We start from the raw sequence: 11,695 nt of genomic DNA, 5'->3' as shown, positions 1-11,695 counted from the left end.
AAAACCGGTCAGCACAACGTAAAACAGGGAAAAACCGTCAGCACAACGTAAAAAAATGGTCAGCACAATGTAAAAAAGGGAAAAAAACCGTCAGAACAACATAAGAAAAAAGGTCAGCACAACGTAAAAAAAAAAAATAGGTCAGCACAACTGCACAACGTAAAAAAATAGTTGAGGGGAACCGGTCAGCAACGGAAAAAAACCGCTCAGCACAACGTAAAAAAAAAAGAAAAAACTGGTCACACAACGTAAAAAAAACTGGTCCACAACGTAAAAATGGGGAAAAAACCTGTCAGCACAACATAAAAAAGGAAAAAAAAAGGTCAGAACAACGTAAAAAAAAGGAAAAAAGAAAAAAACGTCACACAACGTAAAAAAAAGGGAAAAAATAGGTCATCACAACTGCACAACGTAAAAAAGGTGGGGGAACCGTCATCACAACGTAAAAAAAAACCGGTAAGCAACATAAAAAAAAAGGGAAAAACCAGTCAGTACAACGTAAAAAACAAAACCAGTCAGCACAACCTTATAAAAAAAGGAAAAAAATCGTCAGCACAACATTAAAAAAAACCGGTCAGCACAACGTAAACAGGGGAAAAACCAGTCAGCACAACGTAAAAAAAATGGTCAGCACAACGTAAAAAAGGGAAAAAAAACCGGTCAGAACAACATAAAAAAAAGGTCAGCACAACGTAAAAAGGGGAAAAAATAGGTCAGCACAACTGCACAACGTAAAAAAATAGTTGAGGGGAACCGGTCAGCACAACGGAAAAAAAACCGCTCAGCACAACGTAAAAAAAAGGGAAAAAAACTGGTCAGCACAACGTAAAAAAAACTGTCAGCACAACGTAAAAATGGGGAAAAAACCTGTCAGCACAACATAAAAAAAGGAAAAAAAAAGGTCAGAACAACGTAATAAAAAAAAAAAAAAACGGTCAGCACAACGAAAAAAGGGAAAAAAACAGGTCAGCACAACTGCACAACGTAAAAAAAAGGGTGCAGGGAACCGGTCAGCGCAACGTAAAAAAAAAACATGTCGGCACAACGTAAAAAAAAATACCAGTCAACACAACGTAAAAAAAAGAACAAAAACCGGTCTGCACAACGTAAAAAACAAAAACCGGTCAGCACAACGTAAAAAAAGGAAAAAAATAGGTCAGAACAACGTAAAAAAAAGGAAAAAAAGAAAAACGGTAAGCACAACGTAAAAAAAAGGGAAAAAATAGGTAAGCACAACTGCACAACGTAAAAAAAAGGGAGGGGGAACCGGTCAGCACAACGTAAAAAAAAAAAAGGTAAGGCAACATAAAAAAAAGGGAAAAAACCAGTCAGTACAACGTAAAAAAAACCAGTCAGCACAACGTAAAAAAGGGAAAAAAACCGGTCAGCACAACGTAAAAAAAACCGGTCAGCACAACATAAAAAAGGGGAAAAACCGGTCAGCACAACGTAAAAAAAATGGTCAGCACAATGTAAAAAAAAGGGAAAAAAACCGGTCAGAACAACGTAAAAAAAAGGGTCAGCACAACCTAAAAAAAGGGAAAAAATAGGTCAGCACAACTGCACAACGTAAAAAAAAGTTGGGGGAACCGGTCAGCACAACGGAAAAAAAAACCGCTCAGCACAACGTAAAAAAAACCGTTTAGCACAACGTAAAAAAAAGGGAAAAAATCCGGTCAACACAACGTAAAAAAACCGGTCAGCACAACGTAAAAATGGGGAAAAAAACCTGTCAGCACAACGTAAAAAAATCGGTCAGCACAACGTAAAAATGGGGAAAAAACCTGTCAGCACAACGTAAAAAAAACGGTAAGCACAACGTAAAAAAAGGGAAAAAAACAGGTCAGAACAACATAAAAAAAAGAAAAAAAAAACGGTCAGCACAATGTCAAAGAAGGGAAAAAAAGGTCAGCACAACTGCACAACGTAAAAAAAAAGGTTGGGGGAACCGATCAGCACAACGTAAAAAGAAAAAAATGGTCATCACAACGTAAAAAAGGGAAAAAAATCGGTGAGCATAACGAAAAAATTCGGTCAGCACAACGTAAAAAAAAAGGGAAAAAAGTGGTCAGCACAACGTAAAAAAAACCGGTCAGCACAATGTAAAAAGGGAAAAAAACCAGTCAGCACAACATAAAAATATTAAAATAAAAAAAGAGTCAGCACAACGTAAAAAAAGGGAATAAAACCGGTCAGAACAACGTAAAAAAAAAGAAAAAAAGAAAAAAACGGTCAGCACAACAAAAAAAAGGAAAAAAACAGGTCAGCACAACTGCGCAACGTAAAAAAAAAGGTTGCAGGGAACCGGTCAGCGCAATGTAAAAAAAAAACATGTCGGCACAACGTAAAAAAAAAACCAGTCAACATAACGTAAAAAAAAGAACAAAAATTGGTCTGCACAACGTAAAAAACAAAAACCGGTCAGCACAATGTAAAAAAAGGAAAAAAATAGGTCAGAACAACGTAAAAAAAAGGAAAAAAAGAAAAAACGGTCAGCACAACGTAAAAAAAAGGGAAAAAATAGGTCAGCACAACTGCACAACGTAAAAAAGGACCGATAAGGCAACATAAAAAAAAGGGAAAAAACCAGTCAGTACAACGTAAAAAAAAAACTAGTCAGCACAACGTAAAAAAGGGAAAAAAACCGGTCAGCACAACGTAAAAAAGGGGAAAAACCGGTCAGCACAACGTAAAAAAAATGGTCAGCACAATGTAAAAAAAGGGAAAAAAACCGATCAGAACAACGTAAAAAAAAGGGTCAGCACAACGTAAAAAAGGGGAAAAAATAGGTCAGCACAACTGCACAACGTAAAAAAAAAGTTGGGGGGAACCGGTCAGCACAACGGAAAAAAAACCGCTCAGCACAACGTAAAAAAAACCGTTTAGCACAACGTAAAAAAAAAGGGAAAAAAACCGGTCAGCACAACGTAAAAAAACCGGTCAGCACAACGTAAAAATGGGGAAAAAAACCTGTCAGCACAACGTAAAAAAATGGTAAGCAGAACGTAAAAAAAGGGAAAAAAACCGGTCAGAACAACGTAAAAAAAAAAAGAAAAAACGGTCAACACAATGTCAAAGAAGGGAAAAAAAGGTCAGCACAACTGCACAACGTAAAAAAAGGTTGGGGGAACCGGTCAGCACAACGTAAAAAGAAAAAAAATGGTCATCAGAACGTAAAAAAAGGGGAAAAAATCGGTCAGCATAACGAAAAAAAACCGGTCAGCACAACGTAAAAAAAAGGAAAAAAACTGGTTAGCACAACGTAAAAAAAAACCGATCAGCACAATGTAAAAAAGGGGGAAAAACGGTAAGCACAACGTAAAAAAAAACGGTCAGCAAAACGTAAAAAAAGGGAAAAAAACCGGTCAGAACAACGTAAGAAAAAGAAAAAAACGGTCAACACAACGTAAAAAGGGGAAAAACAGGTCAGCACAACGTAAAAAAAGGAAAAAATAGGTCAGAACAACGTAAAAAAAGGGAAAAAAAATGGTCAGCACAACGTAAAAAAAAGGAACAAAAACCGGTCAGCACAACGTAAAAAAAACCGGTCAGCACAACGTAAAAAAAACGGTCAGCACAACGTAAAAAAAGGAAAAAAAACCGGTCAGAACAACGTAAAAAAAAGAAAAAACGGTCAGCACAACGTAAAAAAGGGGAAAAAACAGGTCAGCACAACATAAAAAAAGGAAAAAAAAGGTCAGAACAACGTAAAAAAAAGGAAAAAAAGAAAAACGGTCAGCACAACGTAAAAAAAAGGGAAAAAAATAGGTCAGCACAACTGCACAACGTAAAAAAAGGGTGGGGGAACCGGTCATCACAACGTAAAAAAAAACCGGTAAGGCAACATAAAAAAAAGGGAAAAACCAGTCAGTACAACGTAAAAAACAAAACCAGTCAGCACAACGTAAAAAAGGGAAAAAAATCGGTCAGCACAACATTAAAAAAACCGGTCAGCACAACGTAAAACAGGGGAAAAACCAGTCAGCACAACGTAAAAAAAATGGTCAGCACAATGTAAAAAAAGGGAAAAAAACCGGTCAGAACAACATAAGAAAAAAGGTCAGCACAACGTAAAAAAGGGGAAAAAATAGGTCAGCACAACTGCACAACGTAAAAAAATAGTTGAGGGGAACCGGTCAGCACAACGGAAAAAAAAACCGCTCAGCACAACGTAAAAAAAAGGGAAAAAAACTGGTCAGCACAACGTAAAAAAAACTGGTCAGCACAACGTAAAAATGGGGAAAAAACCTGTCAGCACAACATAAAAAAAGGAAAAAAAAAGGTCAGAACAACGTAAAAAAAAGGAAAAAAAGAAAAAACGGTCAGCACAACGTAAAAAAAAGGGAAAAAAATAGGTCAGCACAACTGCACAACGTAAAAAAAGGGTGGGGGAACCGGTCAGCACAACGTAAAAAAAAACCGGTAAGGCAACATAAAAAAAAGGGAAAAACCAGTCAGTACAACGTAAAAAAAAACCAGTCAGCACAACGTAAAAAAGGGAAAAAAAACCGGTCAGCACAACATTAAAAAAAACCGGTCAGCACAACGTAAAACAGGGGAAAAATCGGTCAGCACAACGTAAAAAAAATGGTTAGCACAATGTAAAAAAAGGGAAAAAATTCGGTCAGAACAACATAAGAAAAAAGGTCAGCACAACGTAAAAAAGGGGAAAAAATAGGTCAGCACAACTGCACAACGTAAAAAAATAGTTGAGGGGAACCGGTCAGCACAACGGAAAAAAAACCGCTCAGCACAACGTAAAAAAAAGGGAAAAAAACTGGTCAGCACAACGTAAAAAAACTGGTCAGCACAACGTAAAAATGGGGAAAAAACCTGTCAGCACATCGTAAAAAAAACGGTAAGCACAACGTAAAAAAAGAGAAAAAACCGGTCAGAACAACGTAAAAAATAAAAAGAAAAAGGAAAAAACGGTCAGCATAATGTCAAAGAAGGGAAAAAAGGTCAGCACAACTGCACAACATAAAAAAAAAGGTTGGGGGAACCGGTCAGCACAACGTAAAAAGAAAAAAAATGGTCATCACAATGTAATAAAAGGGAAAAAAATCGGTCAGCATAACGAAAAAAACGGGTCAGCAAAATGTAAAAAAAAAGGGAAAAAACTGGTCAGCACAACGTAAAAAAAAAGAAACCGGTCAGCACAATGTAAAAAAGGGAAAAAAACCAGTCAGCATAACGTAAAAAAATTAAAATAAAAAAATGGTCAGCACAACGTAAAAAAACAGAATAAAATCGGTCAGAACAACATAAAAAAAAGAAAAAAAGAAAAAAAAAACGGTCAGCACAACGAAAAAAGGGAAAAAAAACAGGTCAGCACAACTGCACAACGTAAAAAAAAGGGTGCAGGGAACCGGTCAGCGCAACATAAAAAAAAAACATGTCGGCACAACGTAAAAAAAATACCAGTCAACACAACGTAAAAAAAAAGAACAAAAACCGGTCTGCACAACATAAAAAACAAAAATCGGTCAGCACAACGTAAAAAAAGGAAACAAATAGGTCAGAACAACGTAAAAAAAAGGAAAAAAAAAAAACGGTCAGCACAACGTAAAAAAAGGGAAAAAAATAGGTCAGCACAACTGCACAACGTAAAAAAAGGGTGGGGGAACCGGTCAGCACAACGTAAAAAAAACGGTCAGCACAACGTAAAAAAGGGGAAAAAAACAGGTCAGCACAATGTAAAAAAAACGGTCAGCACAACGTAAAAAAAGGGAAAAAAAATCGGTCAGCACAACGAAAAAAAAAGGTCAGCAAAGAAAAAAAAACGGTCAGCACAACGTAAAAAAAGGGAAAAAATAGGTCAGCACAACTGCACAACGTAAAAAAAAGGGTGGAGGGAACCGGTCAGCACAATGGTGCACGAAATGCAATCTAACTCTTTGGCAATTCGCACAACTAACCAGCAAGTGCACTGGGTCGTCCAAGTAATACCTTACGTGAGTAAGGGTCGATCCCACGGAGATTATTGGTTTGAAGCAAGCTATATTTATTTTATTAATCTTAGTCAGGAGGCCAATAAGATTATTTGGATTTAATTGTAAGAAGTCAAAGTGTTTAGAATTATTAGAAAAATAAGAGAGAATCAAATCGTTACTTGGTGTGCAGTAATGAGAAATATGTTGGAGTTTTGGAGATGCTTTGTCCTTTGAATTTCTACTTTTCCTTGAAGTCCTCTTCCCACACGCAGGGTCCCTTCCATGACAAGCTCTATGTAGGGTGTCACCGTTGTCAATGGCTACCTCCCATCCTCTCAGTGAAAACGTTCCTATGCTCTGTCACAGCACGGCTAATCATCTGTCGGTTCTCAATCAGGTTGGAATAGAATCCATTGATTCTTTTGCGTCTGTCACTAACGCCCAGCCTTCAGGAGTTTGAAGCTCGTCACAGTCATTCAATCCCAGAATCCTACTCAGAATACCACAGACAAGGTTTAGACTTTCCGGATTCTCATGAATGCCGCCATCAATCCGGCTTATACCACGAAGATTCTGATTAAGGAATCTAAGAGATACTTGATGGGATATTTTTGGGTTGAGAAATGAATCTCTCCCAAAGACACACCAATCTAACCGGCAAGTGCACCGGGTGTCATCAAGTAATAAAACTCACGGGTGTGAGGTCGATCCCACAGGGATTGAAGGATTGAGCAATTTTAGTTCAGTGGTTGATTTAGTCAAGCGAATCAAGATTTGGTTGATTGATTGGTGAATTGCAGAATTTAAATTGCATTGAAAGTAAAGGGAATGGAAATTGGCATGAATTTAAAGAGAACAAAAATTAAAGTGCTGAATCTTAAGAAACAAGAAATTAAATGGCAGAAACTTAGAGTGCAAGAAATGTAAATTGCAAAATCTTAAATTGCAAGAAATGTAAATGGCTTGAAATGTAAAGGGGATTGGGACTTGGATTTGCAGGAATTAAACAAAGAGAAGTTAAATTGCATCAAACAAAAAGTAGATGGGAATTGGGGTTGAATCAGATTCAAAACAGAAAAGTAAATGAACAAGTAAAGCAAGAGACAGAAAATTGGAATGGGAAATTGGATCTCAGGACCCAGAGACTAGAAAACCAAGTCTAGATCTCAATGCCTTCCTAGATCCAACAAGAACAAAAGCAATGAAATTATAAATTGCGGAGAAAATAGAAGAAGAACAATTGACAGAGAACTAAAATCAATTAAGCAGTAAAAAGAGATCCAAGGATGAGATTGAAACAGAATTCCTTCAATTCTCCAACCCAAGATCCAAGACAAGTGTGATTGAAATTAAAAGCAACAAAGCTAAGAGGAAGAGAATGGAATTCTCCTTCCCCCGAAACAAGAAACTAAAGATCACTCTGTAACTCAAAAACTAAAGGAAAGCTCTCTGAAAAATTTCTAAAAAGGGAACCCCCCGAATAAATTGAATTCTAGCATATTTATACACTTTCTTCAATTGATCTTCAAGCCTTGAGTTGGGCCTTTGCTCTTGGTGGAATTGGGTTGAAAGAGGCCTTGGTTGATTGCTCTTGAAGTTTGGAGAGAGACCCAAGTGAATCAATTGAACCGGATTGAGTTTTGCAAAGTTGGGTTTAAAGTTAGCCTCAAAGTTAGGGGGCTAACTTTGAGGCCAACTTTTTCTAGCAGCAAACCCAATCTGCTGCACTTCACGTTGGTGCCAACGTTAGGGGGCTAACTTTGTCCCTAACGTTGGCCTTGCTTTGTGTTGGAGTGGCGCCAACGTTAGCCCAAAAGTTAGGGGGCTAACGTTGGCGCAAACGTTGGCAGCCCCTGGGAGTAATCTTCATGCCAACGTTAGCCTCCAAGTTAGGGGGCTAACGTTGGCGCAAACGTTGGCACACCCTGGGGAGAATTTCTCATGCCAACGTTAGCCTCCAAGTTAGGGGGCTAACGTTGGCGCAAACTTTGAGTGCCCAGGGAGAAAATTTCAACTTCTCAAGTTAGCCTTCAAGTTAGGGGGCTAACTTCAACTCCAACTTCATTCTTCCTGGTTCAATTTCACTTATTTCATTATCTTCTCTTAGCTTCTAGCCATTCCTTCTCACTTCAATCCTTTTCCAAGCTTTCTTCACCTATCATAAATCAACCAAACACATCAAAGCTATGCTTGAAATCATGAGATGATCATTCTATCCTAATATGCACCAATTATGGCATCAAACCTCATGAAATTGCATTAATTTATCTATGGTTGATTCAATCAAAGGAAGCATGAAAATCTACCTAAATTGGCTTGCTTAAGCCTCAAGAAAGTGCATAATTCAATTAAAAATAAAAGAAAAAGACTAGTAAAACTAGGCTAAGATGACTTGTCATCACAACACCAAACTTAAAGCTTGCTTGTCCCCAAGCAAGAAATGAATTATTAAGAAGAAAGAATGAAATGGAAGAGGCTGTTCATGCTAGCAGAATGTTATTGGTAGTTCATGGGATTTTGTGTGGATATGCAATACTCACTTCTTATTGACTCTTAGGCCTAGAAAGTCTCCTTCAAGCTTCAAGTAACCTACTGCTATGACCTCTCATTATTCCCTTATCCTTGGCCATTACTTTGTTCAAAGCTTTATTTGAGTGTCATGTGTAGCAAGTTCATTTTCTTTTCTGTATACTTGACACATTATTCACCATGGACACTTGGCTCACCTTTCCTTTTAAACATTGATGCCCAGCACCTCTTTGGTTACTAAATGCCTTGTAATTAGGTTGCTCTTGATAGTGGATTTTCAGCTGATGATCCCGGATTAGTTAATCCAAGTCACCGAGTGTTGAAGCACTCCAAAGAGCTTAGTAGTCCAAGCAGATCCTAATACACAGACACCACAGGCATATATTTTTAAGGTTCAAGCTATTGGTGTCCAGCTTTGTTTCTCTTTTTTTTTTCTTTGATTCTGCCATCTTTTGGCTATTTCTTTTCTTTCTTTCTTTTTGTTTTTCTTTTGAACCAAGGATTTTCTTATTGAGATTCATAGACAGTAAGCCACTCTACACTTAGAATGAGACATTCTAGTTCACTTATTCACTAATAGTGAGTTTTTATACAATCACACACATACCACCACTTACTATTATTCTATTTCTATCTAACAGAGACTATCTTACTTCACATTCCAAACATTTCTTTTTATTGAATTAAATATGCAGGGGACAAAGCATGCATTTAGTTAAGTGAAAGTAAACACGCAAGCACATACTTAGACTAGCTTACTTGTTGCAGAGAGTGATTCTACTTGTACTAAATGAACACTTTAGCAAGACATAAGTCAAAACATTTCTCAACAGCAAGAGTTAAGTATAGATACAACCTATTGGTTTGCAGTCCTCTTGTCCTTCCTTCTGTTGTGCTCCTTTTGAGTTATGATGCATAATATCTTCAAATGGTTGTTAGTTCCCTGCACAATTCTCAAAAGTTGCTTGCTTCTCAAGCCCTTAGGTGACTGGTTAGTATGCATGAATTGAATGTGGCTTTTGGATTTAATTTGGTGTGGGAACACCAAACTTAATTCCTTGCCACTTCCTTTTGATGCAACAGATTAACTATATGTAAAATCTCGTGTCCTTGCTAAAGGTTATAAAACTAAAACTAGAAAGCAATTAAATGGTTGAATGATTTGTCTGATTGCTTAGAGCTAGCTTTGTGCAGGAAGTGAGAATGTGCTTTTAAGTGAGATTTTGGTGGAACACCAAACTTAGAATGCTTCATTCTCTCTTAATTTGTTTTGGTGTGGAACACCAAACTTAGCTCCTTGCGATACATACCAATTATTCAACCTTTTTATTGAAAAAGTTATGAAAAGAAAACTACCTCATGTTGGGTTGCCTCCCAACAAGCGCTCTTTTAATGTCACTAGCTTGACATCCTTCATTCTTTGATCATGGAGGTTGAAAATCATAGTGCCTCAGCTTTTCTCCTCTTACTGTGAACTTCCTTCCAGTCTCCTCTTTGATGATCTCTAGGTGTTCAAATGAAAGGACTCGGTTCACAGTGTAGTATTCAGATAATTGTGGAGACACCTTCATTGGTTGGGTGTTTAACACCACTTTATCCCCTGGTGAAAAGCCTTCAGTAGGGATTTTCTTATTTCTCCACCCTCTTGGCCTCTTCTTCTTTTCTTTCTCAAAAGATACTCCCTGCCTTGGTGGTTCTTTATCTGGGATGCTGAATTTCTCATCTGGGGGTTTTGGATCTAGTTCCTCCTTGACTTCTTTGGTTTGTTGCACCATCTCTACTTCTTTCAATTGTGGATTTAGAAGTCTTGGATTTAACTCATTGAATGCCTCCTTCAAGCTTTGATCTCTGGCCTTATCCTTCATACAATCTTCTTCTTGAGTGGGCTCATGCAGGGTTTTAAAAACATGGAATGCTAGGTGTTCATCATGCACTCTTAGCAACAATTCCCCTCTTTCAACATCTATCAATGCTCTGCCCGTAGCTAGGAAAGGCCTCCCCAGGATGATGGGAGTGTTAGGGTCTTCTTCTATATCTGAGATAACAAAGTCAGCAGGGAGAAAGAATTTTCCCACTTTTACCAATACATTCTCCACAACTCCCAGTGCTTGCTTAGTGGATTTGTCAGCCATTTGGAGAACTATTCGTGTGGATTTCAGCTCAGAAATTTGAAGTTTCCTCATTAGAGACAAAGGCATCAGGTTTATGCTTGCACCCAGGTCACAAAATGACTTCTCAATTGTTATGTTTCCTATGGTGCAAGGTATGTAAAAATGCCCAGGATCTTTTTTCTCTGGCAACTCTCTTTGGAAAATAGCACTACATTCCTTTGTCATCTTAACAATCTGTCCTTCCTGCAGGGATCTTTTCTTTGTCAGCACTTCCTTCATAAATTTGGCATATAGTGGCATCTGTTCAAGTGCTTCCAAGAAGGGAATATTGATGCTGAGTGTCTTGAATATGTCCAGGAATTTTGAGTATTGCTTATCCTCATTCTCTTTTTTGAACCTCTGAGGGTATGGAAGTTTGGGGACATCTGGCTTCACCCCTTCCTTCTTCTCCTGTAGCTGTGTTTCAAGGATGTCCTCATCTTTCTTTGAGCTTTTTGCATTCTTGGTCTTTCTCTCCTCTTCACTTCTTTCTTCTGTCTCTTCTCGTGGAACTTTTCTATTGTGTTCTTCCTGATTGATGGCTTCCTTCTCACTTCCCACCATAATTGCTTTGCACTCCTCCCACTTTGTAGCTTTTCCTTTGTCCCTTGGGTGGTCTGAAGTGGTACTAGGGGATGCATTTGATTGCTTCTCACCCATCTCTGTGTTTTGTTTAGCCATTTGTTCCATATGCCTCTCAAGATTTCTGATTGCAGCTTCTTGGTTTTTGATTGTTATGGCTTGATCCTTCCGTGCTGCTTCTTGATCTTGTCTTGCCATCTCTTGATTTTTCATGAGTTTCTCCATCATTGTCTCTTGGTGCTTCATCATCTTTTCTATCAATGTCTCCAAGTTGGAGATCCTTTGAGTGTCTTGTGGTGTTTGTGGCTGGTTGTGGGGTGTTGAAGGTTGATGGTGGGTGTTTTGGTTAGTGGTTTGGTTATTGGGTGGATAGTAGCTAGAATTTGAGTGGTTGTTTTGGGGTTTTCTATATGGATTGGGGTTAGTGTTTTGCTGGTTGTGATTTTGGTTGTTTCTTGAGTTATTTTGGTTTGAATTTCGTTGCCATGGTTGCTGATTTTG

Source organism: Arachis stenosperma, chromosome 7 (genome assembly GCF_014773155.1).
Source record: "Arachis stenosperma cultivar V10309 chromosome 7, arast.V10309.gnm1.PFL2, whole genome shotgun sequence".
Classification (NCBI taxonomy): Eukaryota; Viridiplantae; Streptophyta; class Magnoliopsida; order Fabales; family Fabaceae; genus Arachis; species Arachis stenosperma.
Note: the sequence above shows the minus strand (reverse complement) of the source record.